The sequence below is a fragment of the Anabrus simplex genome, chromosome 1 (genome assembly GCF_040414725.1).
Source record: "Anabrus simplex isolate iqAnaSimp1 chromosome 1, ASM4041472v1, whole genome shotgun sequence".
In the NCBI taxonomy this organism is placed as follows: Eukaryota; Metazoa; Arthropoda; class Insecta; order Orthoptera; family Tettigoniidae; genus Anabrus; species Anabrus simplex.
In genome coordinates this window covers 828,352,279-828,367,703 of record NC_090265.1, presented here as the reverse complement: position 1 = coordinate 828,367,703, position 15,425 = coordinate 828,352,279, and the positions used below count along the sequence as shown (strand labels likewise).

Sequence of the window (15,425 nt, the reverse complement as noted above, 5' to 3'; positions counted from 1 at the left end):
GCCCTCTTAGAGCTTCTTTAAGCGGTCCGAACAAATGGAAATCGCAGGGCGATAAGTCCGGACTGTAAGGAGGATGATGAAACCTTGCTGTAAGCCTCTGATAGACCTCCAAACGTTTCAACTTCATATTTTCGGTCAAAAGGCGAGGGACCCATATGTAGCACACTTTATGGAACAGTAGGTCATTTGTGATGATTGCTTGATAGCTCCCATAACTGATTCCAACTTGTTCTGCAATTTCTAATACTGTCACCCGTCAGTCATCAATAATGTCTTTAACCGCACAGATGTTTTCGTCTGTATCAATCAATCAATACTGATCTGCATTTAGGGCAGTCGCCCAGATGGCAGATTCCCTATCTGTTGCTTTCCTAGCCTTTTCCTAAATGATTTCAAAGAAATTGGAAATTTATTGAACATCTCCCTTGGTAAGTTATTCCAATCCCTACCTCCCCTTCCTATAAATGAATATTTTCCCCAGTTTGTCCTCTTGAATTCCAACTTTATCTTCATATTGTGATCCTTCCTACTTTTATAAACGCCATTCAAACTTATTGGTCTACTAATGTCATTCCACGCCATCTCTCCGCTGACAGCTCGGAACATACCACTTATGATGATATATATGCTGATTCCCATAGGGAATCTGAAACATTTGTCCCGAATGAGTGAATTTATAATACCAATATAAATGGTCCGTTATTGGACATTATAAATTTTCCAGCTAACTCATTCCTGGTTGCCAGCGTTTCGCCCTCGTGTGCTAGGGTGGGCTCATCAGTTGGTACCTAGCACACCTACCAATACGCTGGCTAGTGCATACTGCAGAGGCCTCTGCGTAGGCTACTTGCAGCCACCGGCAGTGCCAATGCACTAAGAGACTTTGTCTCATTACCAAAAATTGATGCCTGCTTGGCCATCAGATGATATATATGTTGATTCCCATAGGGAATCTGAAACATTTGTCCCGAATCAGTGAATTTATAATACCAATATAAATGGTCCGTTATTGGACCATTTTTGGTAATGAGACAAAGTCTCTTAGTGCATTGGCACTGCCGGTGGCTGCAAGTAGCCTATGCAGAGGCCTCTACGGTATGCACTAGCCAGCGTATTGGTAGGTGTGCTAGGTACCAACTGATGAGCCCACCCTAGCACACGAGGGCGAAACGCTGGCAACCAGGAATGAGTTAGCTGGAAAATTTATAATGTCCAATAACGGACCATTTATATTGGTATTATTAACATACCCCTTAGTCGAGCAGCTCTTCTTCTTTCTCTCAATTCTTCCCAACCCAAACATTGCAACATTTTTGTAACGCTACTCTTTTGTCGGAAGTCACCCAGAACAAATTGAGCTGCTTTTCTTAGGATTTTTTCCAGTTCTTGAATTAGGTAATCCTGGTGAGGGTCCCATACACTGGAACCATACTCTAGTTGGGGTCTTACCAGAGACTTATATGCACTCTCCTTTACATCCTTACTACAACCCCTAAACACCCTCATAACCATGTGCAGAGATCTGTACCCTTTATTTACAATCCCATTTATGTGATTACCCCAATGAAGATTTTTCCTTATATTAACACCTAGATATTTAAGGAACTTAAGGAACTTTCACCCCATCAACGTAGTAATTAAAACTGTGAGGACTTTTCCTATTTGTGAAACACACAACCTGACTTTTAACCCCGTTTATCAACATACCATTGCCTGCTGTCCATCTCACAACATTTTCGAGGTCACGTTGCAGTTGCTCACAATCTTGTAACTTATCACTCTATAGAGAATAACATCATCCGCAAAAAGCCTTACCTCCGATTCCACTCCGTTACTCATATCATTTATATACAGTATATAAGAAAACATAAAGGTCCAATAATACTGCCTTGAGGAATTCCCCTCTTAATTATTACAGGGTCAGATAAAGCTTCACCTACTCTAATTCTCTGAGATCTATTTTCTAGAAATACAGCAACCCATTCAGTCACTCTCTTGTCTAGTCCAATTGCACTCATTTTTGCCAGTAGTCTCCCATGATCCACCCCATCAAATGCTTTAGACAGGTCAATCGCGATACAGTCCATTTGACCTCCAGAATCCAAGATATCTGCTATATCTTGCTGGAATCCTACAAGTTGAGCTTCAGTGGAATAACCTTTCCTAAAACCGAATTGCCTTCTATCAAACCAGTTATTAATTTCACAAACATGTCTAATATAATCAGAAAGAATGCCTTCCCATAGCTTACATACAATGCATGTCAAACTTACTGGCCTGTAATTTTCAGCTTTATGTCTATCACCCTTTCCTTTATACACAGGAGCTATTATAGCAACTCTCCATTCATCTGGTATAGCTCCTCCGACCAAACAATAATCAAATAAGTACTTCAGATATGGTACTATATCCCAACCCATTGTCTTTAGTATATCCCCAGAAATCTGATCAATTCCAGCCGCTTTTCTAGTTTTCAACTTTTGTATCTTATTGTAAATGTCATTGTTATCATATGTAAATTTTATTACTTCTTTGGCCTTAGTCTCCTCCTCTATCTCGACATTATCCTTGTAACCAACAATCTTTACATACTGCTGACTGAATACTTCTGCCTTTTGAAGATCCTCACATACACACTCCCCTTGTTCATTAATTATTCCTGGAATTTCCTTCTTGGAACCTGTTTCTCCCTTAAAATACCTATACATACCCTTCCATTTTTCACTAAAATTCGTATGACTGCCAATTATGCTTGCCATCATGTTATCCTTAGCTGCCTTCTTTGCTAGATTCAATTTTCTAGTAAGTTCTTTCAATTTCTCCTTACTTCCACAGCCATTTCTAACTCTATTTCTTTCCAGTCTGCACCTCCTTCTTAGTCTCTTTATTTCTCTATTATAATAAGGTGGGTCTTTACCATTCCTCACCACCCTTAATGGTACAAACCTGTTTTCGCATTCCTCAACAATTTCCTTAAACCCATCCCAGAGAATGTTTACATTTTTATTCACCGTTTTCCACCTATCATAGTTACTTTTCAGAAACTGCCTCATGCCTGCTTTATCAGCCATATGGTACTGCCTAACAGTCCTACTTTTAAGACCTTCCTTTCTATCACATTTATTTTGAACTACCACAAAAACAGCTTCATGATCACTAATACCATCTATTACTTCAGTTTCCCTATAGAGCTCATCTGTTTTTATCAGCACGACATCCAGGATATTTTTCCCTCCGGTTGGTTCCATCACTTTCTGAATCAGCTGTCCTTCCCATATTAAATTATTTGCCATTTGTTGGTCATGCTTCCTGTCGTTCGCATTTCCTTCCCAATTGACATCTGGCAAATTCAGATCTCCCGCTACAATCACATTTCTTTCCATGTCGTTTCCCACATAGCTGACTATCCTATCAAATAATTCCGAATCCGCGTCAGTGCTACCCTTTCCCGATCTGTACACTCCAAATATATCAAGTTGCCTATTATCTTTAGAAATGAGCCTTACACCTAGAATTTCATGTGTCTCATCTTTAACTTTTTCGTAGCTTACAAGTTCTTCTTTCACCAGAATGAACACTCCCCCTCCCACCCTTCCTATCCTATCTCTACGATACACACTCCAGTGCCGTGAGAAAATTTCTGCATCCATTATATCATTTCTCAGCCATGATTCAACTCCTATTACAATATCTGGTAAATATATATCTATTAAATCACTTAATTCTATTCCTTTCCTTACAATACTTCTACAGTTCAACACTAACAATTTTATGTCATCCCTACTTGATTTCCAGTTCCCTGTTCCCTTATCACCGCTCCCTAGGCCATCCCGTTTCCCTGAATGTACCTCCCTATTACCCTTCCAAATTAATTTCCTAACTTATACGTACCACTGCGGTTTAAATGAAGGCCATCTGAGCGCAGATCCCTATCTCCTACCCACCCATTAGGATCTAGAAATTTCACTCCCAGTTTCCCACATACCCACTCCATAGTCTCATTTAAATCCCCAATCTCCGAGCTCGATAGCTGCAGTCGCTTAAGTGCGGCCAGTATCCAGTATTCGGGAGATAGTAGGTTCGAACCCCACTGTCGGCAGCCCTGAAGCTGGTTTTCCGTGGTTTCCCTTTTATCACACCAGGCAAATGCTGGGGCTGTACCTTAATTAAGGCCACGGCCGCTTCCTTCCCACTCCTAGCCCCTCCCTGTCCCATCGTCGCCATAAGACCTATCTGTGTCGGCGCGACGTAAAGCAACTAGCAAAAAAAAAAAAAATCCCCAATCACCCTCCAGTCAGTATCCCTTCTACACAGTATTCCACTAATAACAATCTCCACTTTCTTAAACTACACCCGTGCTGCATTTACCAGATCCCACACATCTCCAACTATGTTGGTACTTATATCAGCTTGCCTTACGTTGTTGGTACCAACGTGAAACACTACCACCTTCTCCTTCCCCTCCTCCCTCTCTTCTACTTTCCTCAACATCTGCCTCAACCTAATTCCTGGATAACACTCTACCCTGGTACCCTTTCCTCCACACACTTTCCCCACGTGTCTAACAATGGAATCGCCCATGACCAGAGCCTCAACCCTACCCACCTCATTTGATCCCCTCCCCTCCTGGTCAGCCCTATCATTCCTGATAGCTGCAGGGGCTACTTCCTCCTCCCTTTTCTCCTTCCCATGACCCTGTTCCACCTGTCTTTTCCTATCCTCTACTCTACATTTTCCTTTCCTACCTTTTCCCTTCCTCCTACTTCCACACATCTCAACAGTTCCCTGTCCCTCATCTTCCCTCTGTTGTTCTACCTGGAGTGACTCGTACCGATTTCGCACAGACACCTGTCCTGAATTCTGATCCTGAATAGAGCCCTTAGCCTGCAATCTCCTTCCAACTGAATTACTTGTTACAAAATTTAAATAAATATCACTACTCCCAATTTCTACCAACAAGCACTAAACACCACTATATAAACAGCACTAAATGAATCAGATGTACACAAAATTTAGCTATTTCGATAGGTTTTCACTACTTTATCACTACAATAATGCAAGAGCTCTCTCAACAGCCAACCGTTCTCAAGCGCATCCAACAATGCCTGTAATCCTGGTCCGAGGACGGCGATCGTGTTGCTGATTTTCCACACGTTCTCGTCCTTAAACTTTTTATGCGAGGCAAACACATGCGTCCTTGACAATGTTTGATCACCGAACTGTGCAGTCAGTCTCTGGCATATTTCCGCAGCTGTAACTCCTTCACGAGCAAGAAATTTTATAATTATGTGTTGTACAGTGGAGGGGTGCACCTGTTGCTCTGACATCGCGAGCGTTACTGACGAAACAGAGGGAAATATCTAATAGCACTCTCTCCCCACTCCTGATGGTCCTGCCTAAGCATAGCAGAAGTGCAGGGTCAGTCCTACCAACTGTTGTATGTTCAGGAACAAAAATCCCATTTATATTTGATCGACACCTACGTATGATTGGTATCAAACATATGAGAACCCATTGCCGGGAATCTGCCATATTTCGACGCATTAACATGTTCCTTATACCTCATGGTAAAATTGCAGCCTGTCTGTCCGATGTAACTTGCGGGACATTGCTGGAACTTGGTTTTATTCTTTTGCTAGCGGCTTGACGTTGCACCAACACAGGTAGGTCTTATGGCGACGATGGGATAGAAAGGCCTAGGAGTTGGAAGGAAGCGGCCGTGGCCTTAATTAAGGTGCAGCCCCCAGCATTTGCCTGGTGTGAAAATGGGAAACCACGGAAAACCATGTTCAGGGCTGCCGACAATGGGATTCGAACCCACTATCTCCTGGATGCAAGCACACAGCCGCACGCCCCTAACCACACAACCAACTCGCCCAGTGAAATTTGTTATTGACGTTATTAATAGTTTATTGATTGCAAAAAAGATGAGCATTGTTGTTGGTTTTCTTGAAAAAACTTTCATACTGTATTAAGTTTCTTGAAAACATTTGTAATTTCATAGATTTTACTATGACTGCAGGCAAAAAGGGCATAACTGTCTTCTTTCTTTTTAGTACCTTTAGTTAATGTCGAAAACAATTTCTTCTTGACTTTGCTAATAATTTTGTCCACGAACTGCCTGTTGAACCTGTTACTTTTAGCTATTAAATAAATAGTATCCAATTCATTTTTACAATCTACTTCTGACATGGTATACTATAAACCCTATGAATCATACTATAAAAGGAGGCCCTCGTATGTGCTGCCGGGTGCATGGAATCATGTCTGATTACGTTCAATATTTGAGTGGGTTTTCTAAATATTTTATATCTAAGTTTATTGGAGTCACTACAGTAATATCAAGAAAATTTAATGCTTTATTATTCTCTTTCAAAAGAAAACTTAATCTGTGAATCCATATTATTTAATTGTTCCAATACCTCCTCTCCATTAGTAATGCTGTAATCATTTGTTGTAAACATGTTGTGTACATATCTCAACCAAAATTTTTATTATTTTTATTATTTTATTATTTTATTATTTTATTATTTTCGAGAACATATAAATTTCCGCCATAATCCCCGAAGCCCATGGGGAAGACCTTTCTGTTTATAAATCTGACCATTAAAGGTGAAATAATTATTAGAAGTAACGAACTCCCAAGATATTAATAAAATCCGCTACCTCTTGCCTACTTAAATTACTATATTTGAGTAGATTGTTCTTTATAAGATTTATCGTTGATACCAGAATATTTGGGAACATGTTTTTGACACCAAATGAATACATCTTCTAGTCTGATTGCATGTTTAAATCTTTGGTACAATCACAGAATTCTTTGGAATTCTAAATAGACGTATTACTCTCAAATCTATAATTATTTTTTTTAAGTTGTGTATGAATTAAGATGTCTTGTATATAGGGCTATTTTTGAAATTGATGATAGGTCTTATAGGTATATTCTCTTTATGCACTTTCAGTAGTGCCCTAGCCATGGGGATACCCGGGTTCATATTAATGTTTTGAGACTCCCTTTCATTGAGGATGAAAGTAGATCGTTTAATAAGTTGCTTTAAGTTTCTCTGGATAATGCTGGTCGGGTCTTTTTGTTATAATTTTGAATGAATTCTCTGTAAAAAAAAAAACTTTCGGTTTTCTGTATGTATGATTCTTTACTCGTAATAACCGTAACATTCCCCTTGTCTGCCTAAGTCAAAATCAAATCATTCTCTTTAATTTTCTGTTTCAATAAAATTATTTAGTTGTGATGTGAAGGAACTCCAACTTTGTTATTACTTATTAAATTAGAAAGTTCATAATATTAAATCTAGTCTCAGTTTGGTTCTCGATTGATAATTTCTGTACTGCATTTTCAGCTTCTGTCGTGATTGTGATTGCGTCCTTGAGTTTGAATTGAACAGGCCAATTGAATTTGGGTCCTTTCTCCATAATTTTATTCTTGACAGATACGGCAGATTCTCGGCAATGTGTTCTCATATGGTTGATACCAATCATACATTCACAGACATAAAGCAAGACCTTCAAATTCTCCTATTAAGTAAGAAAGGGAATCTATTGAATATTTTTGAAAATATTTTTAAAAACATTGACCAACCCGGCTTATAATCTGAATGAAATATTGGAATACATCAATATAATTTTCGAGGAGATAATCATTAAATTCTTTACACGAAGGCATATAAATAATGCATTACTCCACACCTCTTCCCCCACAACCTCCCCTCCAAGACAGTTCTCAATGACCTTCGAGGACTGTACTCGGTTAGCTTCAACACTTGATGTGAATTGGACGACACGGAGCGGGCAGGGAGGTGAGTGACCAAATAGGCACACAGTTTACATTCCACATTGAATTTTTTTCATTTTAGTTCATTCATATTTCTTTCCTTTTTAGGCTCATATTGTCAACAACACAGCCAAGTTCAGCTTGCGTCATTCAACATAAATCCACCTTTCTTCAACTCATCACAAGAAGCTATTTTAACGTGGCATGAATATTACACTATTTATTGTACACATTCAAGAACATGTACAATGTGTTCACAGTGACAGGATTATGATTAATTTAATTCGCCTAGCCACTCGTGTTGTGTTATATTTGTGCAATTCCATGCATGTAACGACATTTTAACCTGTGCAATACTGTACATGGACTTCATGGTTCACATCAAGTTCATGTTTATGTTATTTTAAGATTCAAGATTGACAAGATTCATAGACATTTTATTCACTCATTTTAATGTGTCCTTACCATATTTCCAATAATTTCATGTGTGACTGAAGATGTCCCATAAGAAGGACAAAATATGTATCGCCAATATAGTCTAATATAGTCTTATTAATAAAGACAATTACAGTATTGTAAAAGTGGAACATTTGTTGTTAAGATTTTCACAAGTTGATACTTTTTGACAATACGGGCTCAGATGTGGAAAAAAAAAAAAAAAGAAAAGAAAAGAAAAAATCATCATGTGCAATGATCGTAATGTCAGACAAAGGATTGGATAAGGCTGTTTTCCCATGGACTCACCAAACATAGCCGACACCATATCGGTAGCACACGGTAAAATGAGTTCTTCTGCAATCATGTGGGGCTTCTTACATTTAGCTACCCAGTAAGCTACCTTATAGTATGCTAGAAGAGCTTTGTTCGAGATTCTCGCCTGCTTAGAAAATGCCGATTTTTGTTCTTTCATTTCACCGAGTTCTTCTGCAATCATGTGGGGCTTCTTACATTTAGCTACCCGGTAAGCTACCTTATAGTATGCTAGAAGAGCTTTGTTCGAGATTCTCGCCTACTTAGAAAATGCCGATTTTTGTTCTTTCATTTCACTCACCTTTCTAGAGAAATATTCTCCTGGTTTGCCCACGTCAATCTTATGAACACTTTCTAAATGGCACTTCAATTTGCTTGGCAGCGTGCATTCAACAGATAGTAGTTTGAAAAACAAAATGCACTGTGGACGCTCTTCATTGTTCACAAGAGTTCACGTGAAACTAAAATCTAGGTAACCATCATTGTATTTTCTATACTTGCATTTCGTGTCCTCATTACCACTTTCCGTGTTATCCTCAATAAGGTTTTGCTTTTTACTAGGACTTGCCAATTTAAAAAATCTTTCCATAGTTTATAGTCAAACTCACAACACTATAAAAACAACTGAAAACAGATAAATATTAAGATGGTTTGAATTACTAGGGCTCGGATGTTTAAGACCTAAAAGTAGCCTAAATAAGCAGGCAAATATGACCTCAAAACTGACAAAACATGACCTCAAAAGTGACAAAATTAGACGTAAAAATTACAAAATATGACCCGAAAATGTTTAATCAAAATATGGCCATTTTTAAAATAAATCATAAATCGAAATGGCAATTCCTCTGATACATATTTGTTAGCTAAATTATTTATTCTTACTTTAATATTAGTTTTCTGAATATACAGTACATGTGCAGCAATTATTCACAGTCTATTATCCTTGATTCACTTATCAAACTTTTGTGATACCTATAGAGTACTAAGTTCGCTAAGATTATCAATCGCATAACATTTTAAAAGTCAAAACATGTTTGCACTCTGCATTGGTGGTTTGAAATACGAGAAATCACACTTTTTAAAAGTCAAAACATGTTTGCACCCTGCATTGGTGGTTTGAAATACGAGAAAACTAGAGATCAATCTATTTAAAAAAAATGTATTTTGGAACGTTTAAGCGCAGATTTCATTAACATTATTCAAATACGTTAAAGTTTAAATTGAGCACCAAGAAACAAATTAAGTAGATGTCTTTCAATACATTATGGTAGGGCGTCAGAGCCTGTAGTGCAAACTCACATACCCTTTTCATTCTTCTCCACGGGTGAAACTGAAGTGTATGACAAGGTTCATTTTCAAAGCATCAGGCGCGAAAGACCTCCGATTATCACTTAACACCTCCGATTATCACTTAACACATTCTTGTAAGAAGAGATCTACGTCACAAGATGTTATTGGTGCATATTTAAATATTGTTAAATCACTGCTGTCCAGTGTGCACTCTTCTTGAAGTGTACTGGTACCTTCCCCTCTAAGAACATCATTTATCTTGCACACATGGTGAAAACCATCATTTCCATTAATCACATTTTAAAGTTTCTGTTTTACACTGTCACCAGCTAACCATGTGATTGTTGTACTTAAAGTTCAACACTTCTCACAATGTCAATACTTGCCTGAATTTCTAAACCAGCAGATTCTAAATGAATAATTGCACTCTATATAATTCCAAAGTTCAACTTAATATATGCCAGACTTTCTGACAAACTGTTGGAAAACAATTCCTGCACAATCTTGATAGAAGAGGCATCAACTTTGTTGAAGCTGTTAACAATGTTTTTGATAGTGGAGTAGTTTTCGCAATAATACGCGGCAGCATGGAGCCACGTCCCCCACCTAGTAAGAACTGGCTATTGAGGGAGTGGTGTCGAAGGAGCTAACTCCTCAAAAGTCGCAACCCGCAGTGGTACTTTCAAAAAAAAAAATGTTTTAACGTTAGATATTAATTTATTGACTTCAGGAAAATTTCCATGAATTTATTCTGCCACCCTATGCAGAGTATGTGCAAGGCAAGTGACCCACCAAGCTCGGTAGCTGCAGTCGCTTAAGTGCGGCCGGTATCACGTATTCGGGAGATAGTAGGTTCGAACCCCAGTGTCGGCAGCCCTCAAAATGGTTTTCCGTGGTTTCCCATTTTCACACCAGGCAAATGCTGGGGCTGTACCTTAATTAAGGCCACGGCCGCTTCCTTCCCACTCCTAGCTCTTTCCTGCCCCATCGTCGCCATAAGACCTATCTGTGTCGGTGCAACGTAAAACAACTAGCAAGAAAAAGGCAAGTGACGTGAATCATCCTTGGATAAACCAGCTTGAGGCCTTCAGCAGCTTTCACCATGTACGGAGCAGCATCAGTAACAAAGAGAAGAACATTTTCCCACTTAATTTCATCCTTCCACAAAATTTTCAGTGTATTATCAAAAAGAATTGCAATCATTGAATGATTTACTCTCTCCAAAACTTCTGAGGTTAGTAGAAAAATATCCCCAGGGCAATCAGCACGGAGTGTTCCTATAATTATATTCCCTTTATATCTACCTGCACTGTCCGTCGTTTCATCAATAGACATCTAAATCTTATTGTCTGCTACACTGTGTCATGTTGATTTAGAGTATCTTCATAGCAATGCGATAAATTGTTTTTTCACAGTGTTGATTCTGTAGGAACATATTTTTTAGTGTATTTCTCCAGGAAATTCTTGAAATGGAGATTGTTCACCTTGTTTAGAGGAATGTTTGCAGACACCATCATCTCACAAAGTTCCGCTGAAAAATCCGAACATCTGTCCATCGCTGAAGATGTAACAGCCTTATCGAATATCAGTTGCTGCCTCTTCTTATCGACGTGTTGTCGTTTGACATTGTTGCTGTGTTTTGCCATGTTACAGTGTTGTTGCACATTAAAACGTTTTTCAGCCACGACTTTCACTTCGCACAACTTGCAAAATAGAACTAAACCGTTTGTACAGAAATGTTCTTCTCCAAATTCCTTAACAAAGCTTTGTAACTTAACACTAGTAGAAGACTTTTCCTTAGGCATACTGGAATGTGTGCTGGGATACGATTTACTGTAAACTGACGCTTGTGTACGTGAAAGGATGTTGAGTTTCTAATATCTGAACAAAGACAAGTGAGCGATTACCAGAAGTTATTAGCTCACTGCTGGAACGGGTTTTCCAGATTATTTCTGTCTCTACCTGGGAGACTGGGTTGCCGAGTACAGCGGGTTGGTTAGGGTGAGGTCTATGACCTTCATTGTATACAAAGTGTATTCCACTTGTATCAACAGCGTGATACCAAAAAGCAGTTTTGTGAACACCAGTTCGCATTCGGTAAGTTGAAGATGATTTTGCACACCTACAGCTGTCGTCAAACCGCCGAAATATGATGTTTCTACTAAAATAGCTCAAAATATGACCATATGGCAAAAAATACCCAAAATATGCATTTATATGACAAATGAAAATCACTTAATTGTGACGATAATCACCTGATTTGCATCAAAATGCAATCAGACAAGAAATTAGAGACAAAGAAAAAATATGACCTTTCCTAAACATCCGAGCCCTAGTTATTACAGTTCGATTTCTAGGTTATGGATCATGCAGGCTAACCAACAATGAAACTAAACGGCTAGTGATGGCTTATAATTAACGTAACAAGTATTTTTAACTGATTTGCGCTTGTAACGGTTAAAGCATGTAATAGTTACCGGAGATAACTTGTTACTGAAATAACAGTGGCTTGGCAATATTAATGTGAACTCTCACCAATGGTAGCGCGCGGCCATAGTTGACATGCCTTGTACGCCATACAGGTCCTGCAAGGAAGCCTTGCTGAGCTTAACATTGCGCCGAGACCGATATTATTATAGTTGGCATGGTTTAATCCTCATTATGGGGCTCCAATGCATTACCCAAATGCTTAAACTTATTTCCAGACTCACTGAAAAGCGCAGTCTTCTGCATGAGTTTCTTTCTATATTTCTGCTTCATGCACTGGATGATGCCCTCGTCCAGCTGTTGGAGATGACTTGTACACTTTGTGGGAAGAAACATTTCTCAAATAAGATTTATCACTTGGGTGCACGTTCTCAACCTTTAACACATGTTTTTTTTTTTTCAGGGAGGAGCTAGAAAAATAGCTCCGCTTCATCTCCATATATTAATCAAATAATACAGAGTGATCAGATATGCCTTATTCCGCCGCACATGAGAAGGGGTTAGTGTAGTGTGCCATCACGTTTTGTTCCCTCACCCCGGCCTTTGCTTTGTGTGCCCGTGCATATCTGTACTAGCTGACCTTGCTCACATGTCCGATGTTGCAGTCATACGCAAACTGTACTCAAGTGTGCATAAATTTTGTTCAATTCTTAATTCTGTAATCACTCATAAATGGTATTATGGCTCGTGCATTTCAACAGCACAGTGTTATTATGTAGGGTTCATACGTGTTAACTCACTCCGCTTGTGAAATTCAATTCAATTGGCAGATTTCAAGAAAGATTCCTGGGTGTAGATGTTTCAAGTCGTAGAACAGTCTGTGATCTTTATAATAAAGTTGATTCTGTTGATTATGTGAATACCATACCCAGCCCCCTTTTTCAGAGATGCAATTGACTGGGAGTGTGATTTTGCATTTTTTTAAATTTTTTTTTTTAACAGGACTCGACCACTGTTTGTGCTATGATTAATTTCAATAGAGAATTTTGAAAGTGTTTCCACAGAACAGAGTTAGCTAAGTAACTAAGAGTAGCAATAGCAGATATAATATTACTTATTCATGAAAATCAATGTAAATTTTTTTTTTTTTAATTTCCCTTTGAAAATTGAAGTGATCTCTTAATTTTGCTGGTCAGTGTAGTTTTGAGATTTTGATTCAATACTACCACATACAATAAAACTTTTTTTTTTGCTACTTGCTTTACGTCGCACCGACACAGATAGGTCTTATGGCGACGATGGGATGGGAAAGGCCTAGGAGTTGGAAGGAAGCGGCCGTGGCCTTAATTAAGGTACAGCCCCAGCATTTGCCTGGTGTGAAAATGGGAAGCCACGGAAAACCATTTTCAGGGCTGCCGACAGTGGGGCTCAAACCCACGATCTCCCGGATGCAAGCTCACAGCCGCGCGCCTCTACGCGCACGGCCAACTCGCCCGGTAATAAAACTTTCACTAAAAGAACAATTACACATGTATTACAATTAAATAGAAATGTGTTATGATTATACAATTAAAAAAGCCATTTAGTATTTGACTACACACTAAGAAAGTAACAGACACTAGATAGAACTACACATGCGCTCGCACATATTGACTGAGTGAGACTGCCAGACTGAAAAATGCATGCAGCAAGAGGATGAATCGTACCTCATTGTCCATGACTTTGGCAAAAATATACCCCTGCTTCCCTTCCTCACAGCACATGCTAGAAGTGTGAATACTATCTGATGGTACAAACCTGCGCGAAGCCCCGATCTTGAACTGGGGAAGTAGGGGACGGAAGGTAGTGGAGGGTCTAAATATTGCTGAGCTGTTGGGAGCAAAATGAAACCTTGTCACCCTAACGTAATTGCAAGTAACCGATGTGAACCCTTCGGTAGCAACTAGCGAAGTGAATGTTCCTCCCTTCTCAGGCATGTTGCAGCACATGGACTGATTTGCATACAAAACTCATTTAGTGTGCAACTAGGAGTCTCCACTACTTGATGTGGCGCTGTACAAAATGGTTAGCTGCGTCGAATAACATTTTGAGCGTTTCCGCTATGTACATTTTTTATATTTAAAAAAATTAAATGAAAGACAGGTTTTGTATTTTTTTATAATTCTTAGTTTTAGTTGGCTAAAATGGAATACAAATTTGTTTTTTTCTTCGCAGAGTGAGGGGCAACTGTTCCCCCTGATCACCATCACTGGCCATCATTGGTGAAAAAATCACAGGACCAATTTTTCTTTTTGTGAATATGGTTCATTCTGTTACATATGTCGATACAGTACTGTACTAAGCCCCTTTTTCAGAAAATTAGCCAACAGGGAGCATGATTTTGCATTTCCCAACAGGTCTTTGCCACTGCTTATACTGCAAATAATTCCTGAGAGGAATTCACAAAGCGTTCCCTCAGAACAGTGTTATTAGTAGAGATTTGTGGCCCCCTTGGTTCCCCAATTTATCCACCCGTGATTATTATCTGTGGGGTAAATTTTAAAATGTCATGTACAAGATGAACCTGCACACCATACAAGAACTTCAACATAATATTTATCAGGAAATTGCCAAGTTCCTTAACGTGAACTACAGTGAGGTACCAAAAATATGTAGTGAATGAAGGCATGCAGTTCCAATACCTCCTTTCATAATTTGTTTAAGTAATGAACTTCTTAACACATTGAAGACGGCCATATTTGAATGTGGTACTCTCCAGAAATCGCAGGGTTTTTAATGGTTTTTGAAATTTTTTCAATGTTAGGGTAAGCCATGGTTATAACAACTTTTAGAATATTTAGAAAGATGACACTTTCTTCTACACAAAAGTGAGTTTTAATTATCATAATAGTGCAGCAATTTTTAAATATAAATTTATGAAGATAATAAGTTTTACAAACAAAAAAAAATCTGATGCAACTATGTATGCCAGTTTGGTTAATATTTTAAAATCTGTCTAATATTGTGGACACATCTACTGAAATACACTAATACAGATTCTAACCTAATTGGTCAATTGGCACCAGTATCCTTGTTTACGACCAGTAATTTGCTTTCCCACTGTTCGTTGTTTGACGACGGGATTGCATCGAGTTGCTGCAGGTTCTCATATGTACACGGGAAACACCCG

General features: G+C 38.7%; 1 protein-coding gene across 2 annotated transcripts in view; it reads left to right on the top strand.

Moving 5' to 3' along the window:
* The window catches only part of LOC136857589 (erlin-1), a 116,446-nt gene that overhangs the window by 92,704 nt on the left and 8,317 nt on the right, over window positions 1-15,425 (top strand). The window lies entirely within an intron of this gene.